The sequence below is a fragment of the Amblyomma americanum genome, chromosome 9 (genome assembly GCF_052857255.1).
Source record: "Amblyomma americanum isolate KBUSLIRL-KWMA chromosome 9, ASM5285725v1, whole genome shotgun sequence".
NCBI lineage: Eukaryota > Metazoa > Arthropoda > Arachnida > Ixodida > Ixodidae > Amblyomma > Amblyomma americanum.
In genome coordinates, this window is record NC_135505.1 from 91,148,374 (window position 1) to 91,167,247 (window position 18,874).

Sequence of the window (18,874 nt, forward strand, 5' to 3'; positions counted from 1 at the left end):
TGCGTCGGCCGGGAATCGAACCCGGGTCAACTGCTTGGAAGGCAGCTATGCTAACCACTATACCACCGACGCCTGCCGTCCCAGTGCTTTTCCCGGCGCCTGTTGGCGAATCCGAAGGCAGCTGTGCAGTATGAAGTAGGTCAGTGTCCCCGCGAGTGGGAACCGGCTCTGCCAGTTGCCCATTCCTCGTACGCTTCGGGCGGAACTTGAGCCAACTGTCAGAGCGTCTAACAACGCTCGATGTGAAGCTGCATGAGCTTAAAATCGCCGACGCACGGGATGAGAGCATGTTGCTAGGCATTCGCGCTAGTTCTGTTGAGAAGTTGCACTGCAGATAAGTGTGCGCTATAAAATTAGTATTACGCTTTAGTATTAGTATTAGTATTGTGCGCCGAAACACGTAACCGACAGATAACAGGGACATGCGGTGCATCGACCGAAGTCGAAGACAAAAAGCAGAAAATTGCATGACGATCATTATATCATAGTGCCGGTAATTTCATATTTTGAAGAAAAATAGAAGATATAAATGCCAGTGAATGTGAGAAGCATTAATAATCGCAAAAGTTTCGCAATCATGGTGTCGAGATGACAGCTGATGGAAGGTGCTACCTCTGAGTGAACTGTTCATAACTTAGATTGCCAGTTGCGCTTCATTCATTCCAGAGTCGGCGCATTATTTTGCGGAGAACAAGCTTGGCAGCTTGTTGCCTTATCGCGCACAACCCAACGAAAGTATTTTTCGTTTAGATAACGAGCCGCAATAATGAGTTGCGTTGCTGGAATGCACGGGACCGTCCTGGCGGGCAGAGCAGCGTGCTTATGACAGCGTAAGTGATGCTAATAGTAGCTATATTAGAACCACGGGTTAAATGCAACAAACCTACAACACAGCGAGTCATGGAAACAAAAAATCATAAGTGTCACGTTAAGAGACCTGAAGCGGGATGTGTGGGTGAGGGAACAAAGGCGTGTTAATGACATCCTAGTCGAAATCAAGAGGGAGAAGAGGGCTTGGGCAGGGCATGTAATGCAAAGGCAAGATCATCGCTGGTCCTTAAGGGTAACGAAGTGGATTCGAAGAGAAGGCAAGCGTATCAGGGGTGGCAGAAAGTTACGTGGCCGGATGAGATTAGGAAGTTTGCAGGCATGAGGTGGGCGCAGCTGGCAAAGGACAGGAATTGGAGAGACATGGGAGAAGCATTTTCCCTGCAGTGGGTGCAGTCCGGCTGAAGATGATTATGATGATGATGATGATGATAATGATAAATTTACTTTTTCTTCTGCGCCATTGCAAGAACGTAGTAAAAAGATTACGTTGGAAGAGAGGAATACGTAAAAAAATCCTTATACTGTATCGGAGTTCGTGTAGTTTGTGTGAAATCAAAGCTGAAAATGTGTCTACATGCCACAAGCGGAAAAAAACCAAAACCCATCAAGGGCGCAGAACGTCACTGATTCCACGACTCCTGCGTAATGTCGTCTCTGGGGAATTTTCGGATATTCAAGGAATGACCTTTGCGCTTAATTTACTCGCACCGTGATTTGATATTTTTTCCACGAACCCTTGGGAGCATTTAATAACTATCATATCACGTTGCAGCGTAACAAACTCAGTTTATAAAAGGGCAGAAAGAATAATTTCTGTTGCTTGAACGAACATCCTTCTTGTGAAGAAAGTGGCGGGCCTGTAAGAACGCTGGTCGTACATATAGGCACCATTCTCGAACAAATGCTTCGTTGCAAATAAAGAACGAAATTAACAGACTTGCGTAAGTTGTTTACAGCATTAAAATAATTGTGTTTGCGAAAGAAATAAACCGTTGAAGGCAAGACGAAAACTATTTTCAGTGGAAACTGGCACCAAATCGATTTTACGGCTCTAAATTAAAATTATATGTATTTTTAGCATCTACATTTAAAAGCGGAGATATCCCGGAATTTTTGAGAGTGAGGTTGCAAATTCAGGTGGCACTGACCTCTTGAAAGCTTCAAAATAAATTTCTTAATCTTCAGCTATATATTCTAGACTTATAACAGGAAATTATTCCAGTTGAATAACATGGGGCTAAATTTCGTATTGAACGTCGAATTTAATTAGTAAATAAATAAGATAGCTGACTGCAAGCCATTTGGTAATAGCGGATACTCTAATCTACCCAGATGCTGGAAACCCAAATTGTGCATTTAGGGAAATGCACGATTTAGCCCACGGGTACCACGTCGACCAATATTTATACGCTGATAACGGACAACCTACGCTTTAGCCTCGACAAATTTAAAAAAAACTGCGTCGGCCGGGAATCGAACCCGGGTCAACTGCTTGGAAGGCAGCTATGCTAACCACTATACCACCGACGCCACATGCCTTCGTGCTGTTCGGGAACGCACTTGAAAGGGATGCGCGCGATTCACGCAGACTGAAGTAGGTCAGCGGTTTTCTTAGGACCGGCTTCCTTGAGGTGAATGTACGGGCCACCAACAGCGCCGCTATGAATGGAGATGAGTCCTGAGGCATTCGATATAGGTTGATGTTGAAATTAATCCCCCACTCGTGACTATTGCGCGATATAGATCGTCGACCTATCTAATAACACAACGGATAGAGAACTCAGTACGCAATGGTCACCGTGAACTAACGTTTAATAACCACTACTATAATGCAATGAAATGAAATCACTCTTAATTAGGTGAATGGACATAAATGCTAGAACATTGGTATACAGACGAAGGCTCGAGCGCACAGGTCTGAAATGGAGGACTTGATAAATCAATTACTTAAATTGAAAATGATTTCGATACAAATTGGTTGATTGTATAATATGAGCGATGCTAAATTAAAATAGAGGTATATTACACGTAATTCTAATGGAAGAAATCCATGCACTAAAAGGGAAAAAAATCATGTTTGTGTGGTTTATATAAACAAAAAAAAAACGAGACGGTGGCGTGGCAGCGCAACAGCACACGGCCATTGCCGTTGCACTCTTGCGCCGCCATCTAATAAAACCAACTCGCCCAACCACTCGTGCTTGATTAAAAAGAAGAATACAGCGGTAGAGTATAGTTGGAATAGTGTGAAAATATTTATTAAATAACAAAATTTAGGAACGTGAATTGGAAATGTTAAAGAAGAAAATACCAACAAAAAAAAATAACACACCAGGAGAGAACAACACAGGACAACGGGTGGACTAACAACTGAATTCTTTATTGAGTACAGACCGCAGTGTAATCTCAACGCATGCGCCAAGGCAGGACAGACGCTCAAGCATACCTATTCAAATAATCAAGTTCTTTTATCGTCAGCGCTATCGATGGTGAACTGACGCAAGCATCGCCAAGTTTTGCTATTTGCAAGGCATCAAGATTTCGAGGGCCTTCCGTGTTTTCCCATAGCCAAGAATGGTGACTTCAGAGAAACGTGCGGAACACTTACCAGGACATCTACTACAGTGACAAGCAAGATTGGCATCTTCACCAGCGCTAACCTTTGTTTTGTGCTGGCGCATCCTCTCTTTCAGACAGTCACCCGTCTGACCTATGTATATCTGGCTTATGTATGTCTGGCCTTTCAAATAGCAAAACATGGCGATGCTTGCGTCAGTTCACCATTGATAGCGCTGACGATAAAAGAACTTGATTATTGAATAAGTATGCTTGAGCGTCTGTCCTGCCTTGGCGCATGCGTTGAGATTACACTCCGGTCTGTACTCAATAAAGAATTCAGTTGTTATTCCAGCCGTTGTCCTGTGTTGTTCTCTCCTGGTGTGTTCGTCTTTTTTTGGCTGGTATTTTCTTCTTTAGCATGCCATACAAACAGGCCCACCATTCTGCCCTGCTTCAGTGAATTGGAAAACTGTAATAAAGTTATGGAAGTCAAAAGCGCAACCAAAAAGAAAAAAAAGTATTGCACTGATTATCAAAGCAAGAATTTCGCGAAATATAAACCTGCGTGTATTTTATTTCTTAAAAATTGAACTGTGCACACTTAACTAAAACATAGACAGTGATATAGGTTATAGTGAACTAAGCACTTGAATGTGCCAGAGTAACATGCTCGTGAGAGAGACCTCGAAATTTTCTTGGCAACTAGTAATAAACGCGAAGCAGCGAAAAATACGGACGAACTGCGAACTTACTTTGGTTAGTATTGTGCAGGGAATCACGGTCGATAGTTTCAAACGAAAGTAGGCATCCTAGTAAACATGATAGCCTAATTGTATTTAGGTAAACATATGATTGCACTTAGCGTTGCATTAAACATCTATTGTCGTGTAGTAATGACTCTAATATCCTCGTTCTGAGTATGTTGGATCGATTATAAAAGAGAGTATTCTGTGCTTCCCATTCAACAATTAACTTTTGTACGAATGAATGACACGTGACGCGATTAAAGCTCCGAAGGAGCTAAAGAAGGGCAAGCTTTGTAGCTCGCGAAATCTGAATGCGATTTTTTCTTAAGTTCATGTGATGATGAAATCATAGGTGACAATAAATTTGTACACAGCGCTATGAAATGTTTTCACACGTGTAAATGGAAAATATTATCTAGCAATATTCAAGATACGTGTTCCTTCAGCCTAAGAATTGATTCGATTGTCCCTTAACTTATCCTTTAAAGAAGGGATATATAGGGTAATAAGAGAGAGAGAGGGGGGGTAATAGGGGTCAGAGGAGCTTTCATATATATTAAACGGCGAGTAGCCGAGAATTTAGCGGTGGAGGACAGCTATGTTAAAAATTTAAATTCCGATATTTAAATTTAAATTCCGCAAATAATCTTTTTAAAGCGGCGAACATCATGTAGGTCGAGGGCATCCGGATGCTTAGCATTAACCGCACTTAAGAACGGTTGATTCCTGAATGAAGTTTGCGTGTTGTCAGTTTTATAGACAGACTCTGCCAAATTTTTTAGAAGATATCCTTTCAGAAGTTTTGTTGCTGCTTATCCGAAGACACAAGAGCTAGAAGATAACAGTATCACCTGCACAAAACACACCGCAATTGGTTAAGAGTTATACAGCAGTGCGGACCGAGGGTCTTCCAGGACAAATATTCATATTGTACGAATGCAGAATTCGCGTCTCTCGCCTAACCCGACCACAATGCCTGAGCTTACTCTTGGTCGTGAACGTATACTTCACCTTGTGTCGGATGCTCATGTGTTAAATTTATGAGATGCGGACGTCTTAATGAATTTCTTCCTAAATATGTTGTCTTAGGTTGTACCACATTTCCTGTGTGTTCTCTTCAACGCCCCACTCAATAAAAGCTCAATACACTGGGAGACTGACTGAACCCTTGCAAGTATGCGCCCATTTATTTATTCAGCCGATGCTGGAAATAGCTTGAAAATACATTAGCCCATCATCCGTCTGAGAATCTTAAAAGAAAAAAAAATCAAAACAATGTCAGCATTCTTTCACAGACTGTGCCGACATCACAGCTTACATATATATCAGTAATACTCGCATATGATTCGGTTCTTCACAGAAGAAAAAATAAAAATGAAAAAGTGCGTCGGCCGGGAATCGAGCCCGGGTCAACTGCTTGGAAGGCAGCTATGCTAACCACTATGCCACCGACGCCCACTGTCCCGGCGTTATTTCGGGGGTCTGATGGCGGATGTGTACGCGAGTTCAGCGAAGTCACCGGTAGCGGGGTTAATTGGTCCAAATGCCTCGGACTCTGGCATGGATGGTGGCCATCCCACCCGGACCATTTTGCCAACGTACCGTGGGCGACGACACCGGGCAAGTATTTGGGCGTTCCGCTCGATGCTTATCGCGAAAGCGAGGAGTATTGGAAACAGCAAACGAAAGAAGCACGTGACAGAGCTGGAAAACGGAAAGGCACCAATCTCTCCATTTTCGCCAGAGCTACAGTCTGCAACCTGTTTTTTATTAGCAAGCTCTGGTATGTGATGCAGGTTTTGCATTGCTCTCGGGTGCACATTCAGAAGTTACACCGGATTTTTTCCGTCTTTATAGGGGCTTCTGAATGGGAACGTTGCAGCCGAACGAACCTGTTCCGGCGGGTAAAAGACGGGGGGTTGGGGCTAGGGCACCTCTTTTTAAGGCAGCTGGTGAACCGTTTTTTGTTTTTTCGCGACGTGTCAGACCCGTTCTTGCGCACCGTGTGCCAGGTGAGGCTGCGGCGATTGCTGCCCGAGTTTGTTGTTACCACAGAAGAGCTCTCGGGTGGAATTTTTGGTTACTACAAAGAGATTGTAGCAAGTGTTAGGTTTCTTTCAGCGCGTTTTTCTAGCGATTATTTGTATAAAACTAAAAGAAAGAAGTTGTACCATGATCTTTGTGATAATGTTTTCCCAGAGCCTATGTACAGGGTCTTGTACAGTGGAGGTCCTGGAGCTGATGTTTCACTATACCACCGACGCCCACGGTTCCAGCGACATTATCAGCTTCTGTAAACGCATCCTCAGGCAGCTGCGTAGTGGGAAGTAGGTCAGTGGCCCCGCTGGTGGGAACAGGCTCTGCCAGTTGCCCAGTCCTCGTACGCTTTGGGCGGAACTTCAGCCAGCTGTCAGAGTGTCGAGCAACGCTCGATGTGAAGCGGCATAATCATAACATCAACGACGCACTGGATGAGAACATGTTGCTAGGTATTCCCGTTAGTTCTCTTCAGAAGTTACGCATCAGATAAGTGTGCGTTACAAAATAAGTACTATACTGTGTAGGTTTAATGCACACGTGCATCTGATAAGGCGACAAACGTAACTGAGCGAAAAGAGTGACATCAGGTGCATCGGCCCAAAGCTGAAGACAAGAAGCAGTAGAACTGTATGCAGATCATTGCATTATGGTGGCGGTGGTTTTGAGATTTTGATATATATATATATATATATATATATATATATATATATATATATATATATATATATATATATATATATATATATATATATATATATATATATATATATATATATATATGATAGCGCTAAGAATCGCAAAGGTTTCGCAACGCCAGTCTTCAGACGACAGTTCACGGGAAATCTGCTGGTTTGGACTCCAGGCCATCAGGGCCTAGCAGGAAACGAAGCTGCAGACGCGGCTGCCCGGGAACACACTCACCGGGAGTTCCCATTGGCTCCTGAGCACCTGGAACCTGATGGTAGCTGCTTACTCTCCTTGAAAGCTATCACATCGTATTATAAGGATAGGCATCAGCTCTACCCGGCCCCTGCAATAGGTATGGGGAAAGCAAACGAACGCGTTCTACTCCGATTATTCACGAACACAATTCTGTTCCCGGCAGTACTAAAACTCTCCTATCCCGCGTTCACTGGCAGGTGCAAACATTGAGGGGAGGTGGCTGACACCAACCACATGGTTTGGGCTTGCCAGCGCAACTCAGCTCTCTCCCCCCACCCCAAACCTACCAGAGAGAAATGGGAGGCGGCCCTGTTTGGCTGTTCGGACCTTCAGGCCCAAAAGGCTTTGGTCAAGGGGGCTAAGCTGGCGGCTTCGACCAATGGGGTCCCGGAATAAGGACCGCCCATTGCGGGGCTCTTTAAAGAGCCTCACCTCTTTCATTCAATAAAGGCTTTTCACCACCACCACCTCAAAGCAAACTATTGGTAAGTTAGGTTTGCCAGTTCGGCTTCATTTATTCCTGAGGTGGCATGTAATTTCTGAAGAAAGTAAGATAGGGAGCAGGATGCCTTATGGTGCAGAAGTGAATCAAGGAATTTTCCGCATAAAAAACTAGCGGCAATAATGAGTGGCAGTGCTGGAATGCAGGGGCTCGTCCTGGCGGGCAGAGCACCGTGCTTGTGATAGCGTAGGTGGTGCTAATAGCAGCTATTTTAGAACAACCGGTTAATTGCAACAAACCAACAACACAGCGAGCCATGGAAAGAAAAATCATAGGTTTAACGTTAAGAGACCGGAAGCGGGTCGTGTGGGTGAGGGAAAAAACGAGGGTTAATTGCATCCTAGTCGTAATCAGGGGAAAGAAATGGCCTTGGGCAGGGCATGTGATCCGAAGGCAAGATAACCGCTGGTCCTTAAGGGTAACGGAGTGGATTCCAAGATAAGGCGAGCGTAGCTGGGGGCGGCAGAAGGCTAGGTGGGCGGATGAGATTAAAGGGACTATGCAATAAACTAATTGAGGTTACATAAAGCAGACGAGAGATTGACATTCGATCACTCGTCACCCCAGTGCAAGAATTTTTGAGCTAGCATCAATAACAACCAAGATATAGACGATTAAAAATTCGCTCCTCCTTTCCCCCTCAACTCGCACAAGCGGGGCTCCAGAAAGAAATAAAGAAAACAGGTCTGGGACTGGACCCCGCCAATGAACACGTCATCCGCTGACGTTCGGTTTGCAACTTCCGGTTGTCGCACCCGGCGTCCCAGCCGCAGCATTGGCAGCGTCGCCGCGGTCTCTCTTTGCCTTTCTGGATTGCGGTGCGCTTCGTATTCTTTTGCTTGCCGTCTGTTGTTGCGGACGAAAAAGACACTGCGGGTGGCCGCGCAACTCCCGACAGAAAGAAGCGGCAGAGCTAAATTGAAACCATATCCGCGAAGGCTCGCGGATATGGATACCTGGCTCGCGCTTCATGAAGGGGCTCGCACAGCGGCACGAGCACGACTTTCACGGCTATCGGAAGTGCGCTCGTGACGTCATGGCTGCCGTGGCTCCAGCGAATGACAGCGTGTGGTGGCCTGCCGACGTCACGGAACTAGTGACATCTATTTTCACGATTTTTTCAAAACCGGTCACTATGAGAGCACCAATCGGCCTGCGAATTTTGAGAAATCACGGTTTTTAAAAATTCTTAATAAATTTCCGGATGAGTTCCGAAGGCACATACATAGTGTAAATGCTCATTCGCATCATTTCTACGCATTGAAAACGTTAACAAACAACTTTTAATTGATTGCATTGACCCTTTAAGAAGTTTGCAGGCATAGATAGCGTGGGCGCTGCGGGCAAAAGATAGGTTTAATTGGAGATACATGGGAGAAGCATTTGCCCTGCAGTGGGTGTAGTCAGGCTGATGATGATGATAAATTTACTTTTTCTTCTGCGGCATTGCAAGGACGTAGTGAAAAGATTACGTTGAAAGAGGCAAATGGTAATGAAATCGTTTTACTGTATCGGCGTTCTTGTAGTTTGCGTGAAATCAGGGCTGAAAATGTGTCTACATGCCACAAGCGGAAAAAATCGAAACCCATCAAGGACGCAGAACGTCACTGACGCCAGGGCTTTGGCGTAATGTCGTCTCTGGGATATTTTGGGATATGCCACGAATGAGTTTTACGCTTAATTTACTCTCACCGTGACCTGATATTTTTTTCGAGGAACACTTGGGAGCATTTAATAACTATCATATTACGTTGCAACGTAACAAACTAAGTTTATAATAAGGCAGTAAGGATAATTTGTGTTGCTGGAAAGAACATCCCTCTTGTGGGGAAAGTGCCGGACATGTAAGAACGCTGGTCGTGCATGTAGGTACCATATTCGAACAAATGATTCGTTCGCAATAAAGGACAAAATTAACAGATTTACATGCTCTTGCGTATGTTTTTTATGGCCTTAAAATATTTGTGGTTTCGAAGGAAATAAACTGTTGAAGGCAAGAGAAAAATTATTTTCTGTGAAAACTGGCACCAAATCGATTATTCGGTTCTAATATAAAATTAAATGTATTTTTTAGCATCTACATTTAAAAACGTAGGTATCCCTGAATTACTGTGTGAGGATGCAAATCCACGGGACACTGATCTGATGAAAACTTCAAATTAAATTTCATAATATTGACATATAATCTAGACATATCACAGGAAATTGTTGCAGATGAATAAGAAGGGGCTCATTTTCGTATTGAAAGTCATATTTAATTAGCAGAGAACTAAGATAATGGAATGGAAGTCATTATATAGGTATTAGCTTATACGTTAATCTACCGTGGTGCCGGAAACTGAAATCGTGCATTTAAATAAGTGATAAACGTGTTTCAATTATGCTTCCAACCAAATAAAGGATGCAGTTCTAATCTTGTTATGTTTTAAGGCGTTTAAGCGTCGCGGTTGCCCTAACTGAAGCCGTGAAACAAAATTGGCCGCCATTTCAAGGGTTATATCCCCGGCCCGGGTGTCTAGTCTGCAAGAAACGAGATAGTGAGTCGGATATTCACCAACTGCTACGGGTTCGCGGGGCGCTGAAGCCGACGAGAATTCGGCACCTGGCGGCAGCGGGCCTCTCGCCGAACAATCCGGATTCATGTACCGTTTGGACGTAGGGACCACATCATCGTTCACTCCTTGACTGCACTAGATCAGGAAACCTCTTTTCATTTTCTTAAGCATCCTCGTCATCCATCATTCGTACCCTTTTACGCCGTAAGGCACTACACGTCGCTTAAAAATATAGGAAATGCAGGAACACTCTTTAGTCAAAGGCGGATGGAAAAAGGCACTAAGGCACAGAAAGAGACGTTATGTTGCCCAGCCAGTTAAGATACTGGTACGTCGGAATACAAAGAGTCGACAGTCTCATTCGGCATTGTTTTTTTCCCCACTCTCTAAATTCTGATACCAGGCCGTGCATACTTGGAACAGCCGCACTAGGAGCGTCGCCACCCACTTGAAGGAGAAAGAATGGAAACGTTTCACGCGGAAAGAATTGGTGCAAAAAAGCCCATTGTTTGCTACTTCAGGCCTTCTTTGAAATATTTTTTTTTTCACGCAGGAGATCATGTGGAAGTCTGTTGTAGAAAAACATATTCCCCGCCTCCATTTCTTCAGTACTTTTCTCGGAAAAATTTCGATCGTACGTTTCCGAACGACCGGAGGTGCAGAACTTTGTTTTCATATAATAAATTGTTACAGACGCGCTTGTGTAATGTTTGCGAAGAAAAAGCAGCTAAAATTTTCTTGCCGCTTTCTGGGCCTCTATCGTCATCTTGTAAATTGACCCACACAATGCGGCTAGTTCCTGTCCACAACAGGAAGCTTTGTGAAGGCCAGGGATTTCAAAGACAACAAATATAACTGGTAATATAATTTTCTAAAGAAGGTGGTGAAAACAAAAGGAAAAAAAGATGCGTCTGCTCGGAATCGGAGCAGGGTCAACTCCCTAAAAGGAAACTATGCTAACCACCATACAACCGACGCCCCTCGGAGAAAGAGCTATGCTTCGCAGCTTTCTGGACGCGCGTTTCCAGAGCAGCCGTGTGTGAGAGAGAAATAACATTTATTATCACACGTCAAAAGGATGATGGGTATCCAAGGCGCCGCTCGGTCCCAGCCATGTCCTCCCCCTCAGCCGTCGACCGGGATCTCTTGCATCTCAGCAGCGACAAGGGCGAGACGGGTGACTTCTCGTTGTTGATTGTCGTCCTCGTTGTGAAGCAGTGCCTCCCCGGACTCATCTGTTCTGTCTAGTTTTCCAAAGCTCGGGCATGTCCATACCATATGCATCATGCCCGCTATGCCATTGCAACATGAGATTCAAGACACAGCGTGCATTTGCGTAGAAGTAGCAGCACATGGGTACCAAGCCGACTATTCTTTACCTGCTCATAACGGGCAACACACGCTTGGCAGTGAAAGATGACTGTTATATGAAACTCAATATACAGCTTAAAAAAAAAAGATGTGCGTCGGCCGGGAATCGATCCCGGGTCAACTGCTTGGAAGGAAGCTATGCCAACCACTATACCACCGACGCCACACGGCAGCCCGCACTTCGCGAAGGCACTTGGAATGGATGCGCGAGATTCACGCAGGTTGAAGTAGGTCATCGGTTTTCTTAGGACCGGCTTCCTAGAAGTGAATCTGCGGGCCACCAACAGCGCCGCTATGGGTGGAGATGAGCTCTGAGGCATTCGATATCGGTTGATGTTGAAATTCATCCCCCACTCGTGGCTATAGCGAGATCTAGACCGCAGACCTGTCTAATAACACAATGGATAGGCAATTCAGAACGCAGCGGTCACCGTGATCTAACTTTTAATAATCGCTACTCTAACGCAATGAAATGAAATCACTGTTGATTAAGTGAATGGGCATAAATTCTCGGACATTGGTATACAGACGAAGGCCCCAGTGCAGAGGTCTAGATTGGGGGACTTGATAGATGAATTACAGATTTAGATTGCAAAGAAGGACTGTCAAAAATGATTGATTGTATAATATGAGCGATGCTAAGCAAAAATAGAGGTATATTGCACGTAATTCTGAAGCAAGAGACCCATAGGCTAAGCGGGCAAAAGTCAAGGGTGTGTAGTTTATCTTGACTGAGGCACAAAACCAAGAATGATGGTGGCGTGAGAGCGCAACGGCAGACGGCCATTCCCATTGCGCTCTTGCGCCACCACTTTCTAACACCTACGAACCCAAGCTCATGCTTAAACAAAAATTAGGTAGTGATTGAGTGTAGTTGAAATAGTGTGAAAATATTTAATGAGGAATTTAATAAAAAAACGCACAATTGAACCAGCACCAAAAAATCTACGGAAATCAGAACGGCAACAAAACAGAAAAGAATGTACTCCGCTAATAATGGAGTAAAGAAGTTCTGAAAATGAAAACCTTTGTCTATTTTATCTTTTCAAATAGAAGTTTTGAAAGTTGATTAAAACATAGACAGGTTATACTAAATTGAGCACTGGAATCTGCCAGATTAATATGCCCGTGAATTAGAACTCTTGTCTTCACAACTAGTAAAAACGCGCTGCAGAGAGAAATACGTGCTGCAAACTTACTTTTGTTAGTATTGTGCGAAAAATTCTGGTCGATGGATTCAAACGACAGTAGGTTTTTTAGTGACCTAGAAACCATGATAACAAAAATCTATTTAAGCAAAATATGACGGACTAAAAGCGTAGCATTATAAGTCTATGGTTTAGAAGTAATTACGCTAATATCCTTGTTCTGAATGAGTGGGATCGAGTATAAAAGAGAATTGTCTTTCCTTCCGCATTCGACAATTAGTTAGCATGTGTATGAAGGAATCGGACGTGAAGCGATTTAAGTTCCTATGGAATTAAAGGAGCGCTAGCTTTTACTAGTGCAGAAATTCTGAATGCAATTTTTCTTAAGGTCATTAATGTGAGGATGGAATGATGAAAAAGGTGACAATAAAGTTCAGCACGAAGCAATGAAATGTCACACGCATAAATTGAAGTATTAGCTAACAATATTAAAGATAGGTGTTCCTTCAGCTTAAGGGTTGATATAAATAGAGAAGGCTATATAGAGTAAAAAGGAGGTCGCTTCACATAGTGTGGCATTAATGTTTATATTAAGGATAAATAAAAACATGTCAGAAGGAGGAATAGTAGTGTAGCGCCATATGTGATTAAATCATCTTGAGGCAGCAAGCAGCGGAGAATTTATGTGCGGAGCACGGCTAGGGTTAATGATTTAAATTCATTTATCTTTCCCGCTCCACACGCCGCGTACTGGCTTTCCGTCAAGGAAAAAGTTATTCTCCAACATTACTATTCGTCCTTTTATGACACATGCTTCAAGCCTAGTACACAGGATCTCAATAATATTCGTACAGTAGTCTTTACTCAAGTCGAAAACACAACGCAAACAAGTTGAACAATGGCAGACGGTTGTTTACTACCGTCGGTTAGACAGTGCAAAGGAAAGTCAGTTGAACTTCGCAAGCGCAATCCGAACTGAGAAGTATTTTAACAACTTAAACTGACCAATGTAACTTCGTATCCTTGAGCAAACCTATTTTCTTAATTAGTGGGTGAAAGAATGGAGACAGGCCACTTGTTGGTCAGAAGGTGTTCGCAGGCATGAAAAAAACTAAAATTACTTTTGCCTAATTTCAGCTAATTGAAAGAGAAGCGCAAATGCCTTCAAACCTGGGTCCGTTTTACTTATTTCAGAAATTGGTTCAGTTCACCAGATGGAGTAATTCTAGCGCACACAAAAATTATTTTCGCTTTAAAAGAGCTGAACACTGCGTCAGCCAGGAAAAGAATCAAGGTCACATGCTTGGAAGACAGCTATGTTAAGTAACACCATATAATCGACGCCCGATGCCGAGGCCAAATGTCTGGACAATTTCGCAGAAATATTAGAGAGGATTGTTCAGGGATGTTTGCCTAAAGTTCCATAAGTAGGGGACGGATTAGCCCAAGGGAGGTCCGGACGTAGCGTACTGTCTGGCTTTAGGGTCCCAGTTTAGCAGGAATAATAAGCGGGTTCGTTGTTATACTCCTATTGAAAAAAAAAAATAGAACAGCTGGAACGACTCAAAAGGTTGGAGCACAATGTATAATAAACGACAGGCGATAAAAAGAAAGCATTGCGTCGTCACCGAGTGATACACGACCTGTATGAGCAGCATACACGCAAAATACAGAAATTTCAAGCTTCTTTTTAATATTGGACCTCAGCATTACAATGAGTGAGCTAAGGCTGAGTAACATCATCATACCGTTCCGGCAAATTCAGAATGTGCCCTCGCCTGAAGCACGAAAATATAGGTTTAGGCGATCGAAGGGCTATGAAGATGCCTTGTCCGCTTATTAAATATCTATAGCAGAGAAGGCAAATGAAGTGAGGGGCCCGTTTGACAAACATATTAAAGAAGCAAACAGTCACCGAAACGAAGGTGCCTAGGGGAATGTTTTTATTATTTTTTTATATCTAGTGCCAATCAATTAGTTTTTAAAGAAAATTACTTATAAAGCAGCAGACCGGCGGCATCCCACCGGCGGCATGGTTGTTTTTTCTGCTGCTTTATAAGTACTTTTCTTTAATATCTAATTGATTGGCACTAGATATAAAAAAATAATAGAAACATTCCCCTATGCACCTTCGTTTCGGTGACTGTTTGCTTCTTTAATATATATATATATATATATATATATATATATATATATATATATATATATAGTCGAGTATTTCGCGGTGGCTGGGAGAGGAAAGTTGTGCTGCGCATGCGCCGTTACCAATGCAAGCGGAGAGGGTAAGCCGGTGCGGCGTGCGCTTCGCCGTCGCCGCGACCGCACGCCCTGTCCACCGTCAGAGCCCCGCGTGACGTTACACGGATCAGCAATTGTGAGCATTTGCCGATACCATGACAACCAGAGACGCCATTGGTGCGCCGCGCGCTTCGTCGCATCCTCGCCAAACGTTTTTAGATAACTACAGTTGGAAAACTTGCCCCCGGGAATCTGCCCCATTTCCGTTGCCGCTTTCATCTCAGAGACTCGAGCGCCATCTCTGAGGTTTTGACAGTACTACTTAAGTTTTCTTGGTTTTATCTTCGCCGCCGCTAAGCCCATTGGCTGCGCTTGGTCGCGTGGAAAGTTTGCTCCATAACTGGTCTACGCTGGCTCGCGCCTCGCATCCTGAGCGCCAGGTGTGGCTGCTTCAAGCCGCGCTCGTGCACGTATTGCTAAGTTCACGTTTGCTCAAAACCTGCGCTACGAGAGGCCAGGATGCTCGGGGTTGAGCTTGTGGCTGTATATCTCGGCTGAAACCTAAAGCTTTTCTTTCCGCTGTTCCACGCGGGAAAATCAGAGAAGCACGACGTGCCGCTTACCCCGTCGTAGTTTGGGTTTCTCCAGTGTGTAATATGCAGTTGTGCAATGTAGGCTGTAAACTTCTCTCTATTGATTAGATCACTAAAATTTGAGTGTCTGTAAATAAAACCTCACAAAAGCTTAAGAAGACACTAAATGCTTTTTATTTTTGCTTTCTTGCGGCATACGCACTTTTAATTATTTATTTAGCCACTTTCCTTGTTTTAATTTGCTTTTTAAAGATATAATCGTCCTGATGGTTGAGGCCTTTTCTATGCGTATAGTGATCAGTACTGGAACCACGGTAGCTTTACAGCTTGAATGCGCATCTAATACGCATGTGATAAGCTGTTTGCCAACGCGTCGTCAACGTGCCAGGCTATGGTTATGGTTATAAATGCTACTAGGCCGTCTTGTTTCGTTAATACAAGAGAGACGAAGGCGTAACTTACGTTTGTATTCATTATCAATACGTTTCTGTACGCACGCGAGTCACCGTCTGCTGACGCTCCTCAAGCAGGAAGTAGCAGACGACGCGCCCATCCTAAAGCGACCACAGCGGCACCCGTTTTGGGTCCGCTCTGTGCCCGGCTGCCCTTATATAAAAACATTGAGCAGCGTTTTGAGATTCCGGCTCTGCGAAACCGGGGAAGCTGGAACCCAATAAGAAAAGTTGTTAGTGTGATGCAGAAAAAAATGGGCTCAGCGAACGACATATTAAAGCGATAGCTCTAAAGCCACCGCTCCCCAGAAAATATGATGTCGGCGTTGCATAGGCGTCGCCACTGTGAGCGAAAAATTAAGAGCATGGCTCCGGTAGGTGGTCGCCAGAGAGCAACCTAGGAGTATGGTGGGCCACCTAGGTCCGTGACCTTGAAGCGTCATCAAAACCAGCCCACCGGATAGTTAGCAAACTGCCGGCCGTGACAGGTGGGAGGTAAATTAATCATTGGTCGCTCGGGAAGAGCAACTTGGGCAGCACATTGCAAGGCCCACCGCCAGGAGCACCTGCCGTCGCAGGGCAGTGTCGCATCGCTTAACCGCTGCACCACTGCGCCAGGAGCGTTATCATGACTCCCACGGGTCTATGAATGTGAAGTAGAGACTGAACTTCTGCATATATGGGTATCAACTCCTTACGTTATCGCATCATACCCTTAAGGCGGAGCTCAATTGCACCGTCAAATTTTTGTTTAACACCGTTTTCGGCACTGAGATTATTGATCGTTTCTTTCTATTCACAAAACGGACAAACGGGCTATTAGGTAATGCTTTTGAAGACGCAACGCAATGTTTAAGACGAAGGGCATTTTTTAGGGATATGGGAATATTACTTTTTCCAAATGGAAAGAGATACCAATAGTGCAACTTTGGTACCGAATTGACCTGAAAGCAAATATTTTTATGAGTTTTGGTTTGATTCGACGAATATTGAACGAGCAATTGTCCTAAACAGCGAAGCGTCCGCGGTGGAACTTTGGTGCGGCGCTATTACTGACGCATTTAGAGCTAAAGCTGTTAAAAAATTAAGCACTGAACTTAATTAAGGGGCCGCTGCACGAAGTCTGTATATTAGCTTCACCTGGTCAATTTATTCGGATAACAGAAGTGTTCTTTGCTGTTCTTGATGAAAGAGGAAAAACGACCGCCACATCTCAATAAATGAGACGGGCGAGACGCATGCCGTAGCCATTGCCTCCGAGGCCGGGCACCAAGGCCACGTTTGCTGAAGCTGCCTGGGTCCTAAGGCGTCTTCTCATATCTCTGAGTGCAGCGGCGACACTTCTTATATTTGGAGTAAGCTAAAGAAATGAGTGCTATCGTGGAATTTGACCGGTTTCTTTCTCTCAATAGAAAGAGTACAAACACTCACAACCCACCGAATAGACGGGACACAATCCTTAAAAAGCGGCGTATAAATGTCAACGAAACTCGAACGCATCAGGTTCCTTCGTATTACAGCACTTAATGAACGGTTGATAGCTGATTTGAAGATTGTAAGTAGAAGTTTTTAGAGACAGACATACTCTGCCACTTTTTTTTTTAAAGGAATCACCCTAAAAGAGAAGTCCTGGCGCAACTCTCCATACCGCACCAACTGTGAAGTAGTTAAAAGATAAAGGAAACAAATGCACGAATCTTACCACAACTGCCATTGAGTTAAATATTAGTGTACACAAAAGCTCTGCGAGGCCGACATGTCCAGGTTTCTGGAGGAAAAACTTAGACAATTGAAAATTTGTACGACACTCTTATCAAAATATTGAAGGTAGTGGTCCATTATTACGATATGTAGGAAAATAATTCCCTTAAACTGTTTTCTCCGATTGCATCGAACAGTTAAGACTGCCATAAAAGTCAATGGGAAACCTTTTGACGGTAGCAAAAACGAATAGAAAAAAATATAAAATAGTGCCTCGTGTCATCTGCAAGTATATTGACAGTTATAGTGAAATATTATATTATTTCAAAAAGATGCCACCACCAACTGGAAGACGCCGAAGTAACATTGATACGAATGAGATTAAATTGAGGTACACCAATGGAAATACGAATCTGACATCTTGCATTTGTAAGTGACGCCTACAGTGAATCACCAGTAGGGTATATCATGGACCTCACCAGTGAATCACCAATTCGATACAATAATGACGCCACCAATCAATCGCCAAATGCGTTGCTATATCGATTTACTGTGGGTGCCGCCATCTTGAATTCCTCCGCGTTCGAAAATTTCACGCCAAAGGCACGTGATAGCAGACCCCAAGAAAGCGTGAAACATGATGAAGAACAGCTAATGGTATAAAAATTCCGTTAATAAACGGTTTCCGACTCAAAAATGCTTTTGTCCAGAATTGCTGGGTATGTATTCAATATGTGCGCATTCATAACTCCGGTCTCACCGTCTCATACTCCTACTCTTGGCCGTGAACGACAATTCTTCTTCTGCGAAACGTCCAGGTGATTAATTTACAAGACACAGACGACATAAAAAATTACTTCCTTAAAGAGTAGCCATAGGTTGTATCGCGTAATCTGTACGTACCTTTTTACGCATCACTCAAAGCACCCTACAGGCAGATTGGCTTAAGTCAAGAATTGTTTCTGTACTTGTATTGGGCGACTGACTAAACCTTCGTAACCCTGAACCCATTTAATTATTAAGCGCACCTGCGAATTACTTAAATATATATTAGCGCATCATCCATCTCAGCTGCGGAAATAAAAAAAAAACTTCATTAGGTATCAACGTTTTTCCAAAGAGTGCGCTGGCAACATCACAGCTTATGTCAGTATTACTCGAAAGAGCTTCGCTTCTTAAAAAGAAAAACAAAAATG

General features: G+C 43.7%; 3 non-coding genes across 3 annotated transcripts; all 3 read right to left on the reverse strand.

Moving 5' to 3' along the window:
• Nucleotides 1-72, reverse strand: TRNAG-UCC (transfer RNA glycine (anticodon UCC)). The gene has a single exon. It is a non-coding gene; the product is annotated as a tRNA-Gly (tRNA).
• Nucleotides 73-2,289: 2,217 nt separating this feature from the next.
• Nucleotides 2,290-2,361, reverse strand: TRNAG-UCC (transfer RNA glycine (anticodon UCC)). The gene has a single exon. It is a non-coding gene; the product is annotated as a tRNA-Gly (tRNA).
• Nucleotides 2,362-5,519: 3,158 nt separating this feature from the next.
• TRNAG-UCC (transfer RNA glycine (anticodon UCC)) lies at nt 5,520-5,591 on the reverse strand. The gene has a single exon. It is a non-coding gene; the product is annotated as a tRNA-Gly (tRNA).
• Nucleotides 5,592-18,874: the final 13,283 nt, after the last annotated feature.